The sequence below is a fragment of the Eschscholzia californica genome, unplaced genomic scaffold, assembly GCF_041429995.1.
Source record: "Eschscholzia californica isolate CP2 unplaced genomic scaffold, dmEscCali1.0.p SCAF_2, whole genome shotgun sequence".
NCBI lineage: Eukaryota > Viridiplantae > Streptophyta > Magnoliopsida > Ranunculales > Papaveraceae > Eschscholzia > Eschscholzia californica.
This window is the reverse complement of record NW_028238309.1, coordinates 39,596,639-39,599,088: the sequence shown is the minus strand read 5'-3', so window position 1 is coordinate 39,599,088 and position 2,450 is coordinate 39,596,639. Positions and strand designations below refer to the sequence as shown.

The 2,450-nt window shown below is 32.3% G+C and overlaps 1 pseudogene; it reads right to left on the bottom strand.

Moving 5' to 3' along the window:
* Positions 1–1,336: 1,336 nt before the first annotated feature.
* LOC147557832 (agamous-like MADS-box protein AGL62 pseudogene) lies at positions 1,337–2,005 on the bottom strand (annotated as a pseudogene).
* Positions 2,006–2,450: the final 445 nt, after the last annotated feature.

Here is a 2,450-nt window from a genome sequence, read left to right as displayed (position 1 = left end):
TTAAAAAGTTTATGATGGAAGATGCAAATCCAGTTTCAAGTTCGTACATTACAGACTTGAAGTTAAGCATAAATGGCGAAAGAAAGACTGTTAATTCTACGACGTTTCGAAGTTTGGTTATAAATTTGATGTATTTGAAAACTACAAGACCTAATATCATATTCGCAGTAAGTTTGGTAAGTTGATTTACGGAGAACCATGTTCTACTCATTGGGAGGCAACAAAGAAAATTTTATGATATGTGAAAGCTACAACTGACTATGGAATTTTTTATGAAGCAAGTATTCTAGCTAATCTTCTTGGCTATACAGATAGGGATTTGGCAGCGAGTTGGCCATACAGATAGTGATTTGGCAGCGAGTTTGAATAATAGAAAAAATACTTCAAGTAATGTTTTTAGTCTTTCTAGCGGACCAACATGGTGTTCAAAGAAACAACATGTTGTTCATATATGGTTGTTGCTTTGGTTGGATGCCAAATGTTTAGTCACGAGGCTTTTGGAAAGTCTAAAGCATGAACGAGTTAGTCCAACGACATTATTTTGTTATATGATTCAGCTATTGTCCTCACTGAGGATCCAATATGTCATGGAAGAACGAAGCATATCCGCATCAGCTATCATTTTTTTACGGGAGCTTGTAAACGATAAAATTGTTCGGGTTAAGTATTGCATGATGAACGATCAATTAGCACATGTGTTCAAAAAGCCTTTAAATGGAGAAACATTCAAGATAAATACTGCAAACTTGGGAATTAGAAGAAAATTTGGTTTTGGAGAGGCATTGTTGGACATTAAACCAAACTAAATTGGTACAACATACAAGTTACAATTTGTTGAAGATGAAATTTTTTTATATTCTTTATAAAAGGTAATTGAGTTTAATCTCCTCGTCAATTGATAATTTAGTGACCCCCTGGACTTACTATTTTATGGTAAATACGTACTAGGGTCATGTTTGGGTTAAATGAATTTCAATCATAAATTAAATAATCTACCGAGCAAATAAATCATTACGAATCACATTACCCGGTCATTATGGTTGGTAGTCATATTCTTATTCCAACATTATCTCCAACTTCTTACACTATTGTAAGTTGTAACACCACCTTCATCATACTCATGCTAACTTTCTAGCTGACTCAATATGATCTGAATCAGCTTGGTCTGAGGTAATTCTCTTTTTGTTCTTGTTGAAAATTTGAATAGAAGATTATACCCTAACAACAAATTCAATTCTCTGCAATTCCAATTTTATTTTCGTCTCGACTTAAATACATAAGCAAAGAGCAAATTAACTTAAACTACTTAAAACTTCAAAATCCATACAAATAAACTTCAAATATCCCCACAGAAATTGAAATTATCACAAGGAATGATAGATGAATTGCACTGGGTATTTTGTTGATCACTAACAAATGGATTAATCACCCCAACTGGATTCACATTCAAGAATGGCACCATCATTGATGAGGAAGATGAAGAAGCTCCATTCATAATATTATTAACTCTCTCATGAACTTTCTTCTTAAGTTCTTCCATGGCAGTTCTCATTTGCTCTAGTTCATTTAGATTCAGATCTTCAATGGGTGTTTCCCACCAAAACTTATCATTACCCACATCTGAATTGTAGTTTCTAAACTTCTTGATTGCTTCTCCTCTCTTCTTCTCGAACTCCAATTGAGTAAGAACTTCTTTGTAATGTTGTTGTTGCTTTTGGTAAACTTGGTTATTGTTTTGGGGAATATTGAAAACTTCATGTTTGTTTAAAAATCGATCTAAAATGGATTCGATACTTGGGTGGGCTAAAGTGAAAACTTTTCCGGCTGGAGAAAAAACTATTAATGCAATTTCCGCATTACATAAAATGCAAAGCTCGCTTGCTTTTTTGAAGAGACCGGCTCGACGTTTCGAGAAAGTAACTTGTCTGTTTGCTTTTATCTCTATTTTTTGTATTGGTATCTTTTTACGACCCATACTTGGTTTCCTTTCTTTCTTCATTTTCATCATTTTGAAAAGTTTGAAGAATAATTAAAATTTCAAAGAGAGAGGGAAGGAGATATAGAGAAGGAGTTGGTGTGGGTTAAAGGAGATGATTGTCTTTATATAGTTAATGAATTTCCATATATTTATCTCAATTTAATCCAAAGATTTCTTTGTTTTTGGTAATAATATCAATTACAATATCAGAAGTTTTAATGTTACCAAAATTTAGTTAGATCTGGATTGAACTTTCCTTTCTTAAACAATAACAAATAAATCATAAAAATCAATTACAATATTACAAGTTTTGAGTTTAGGACATATATCCCAACGTTCATGTACTACCTCTAAAGGGTTTAAATTGATTTTTATTATTACTACCATAGTACCATCTCCGATTCTCCAATATGTATTTGTTCTTATGGTACTGATTTTTCAAAAAAAGATATTAGTATCATATCTACTGACA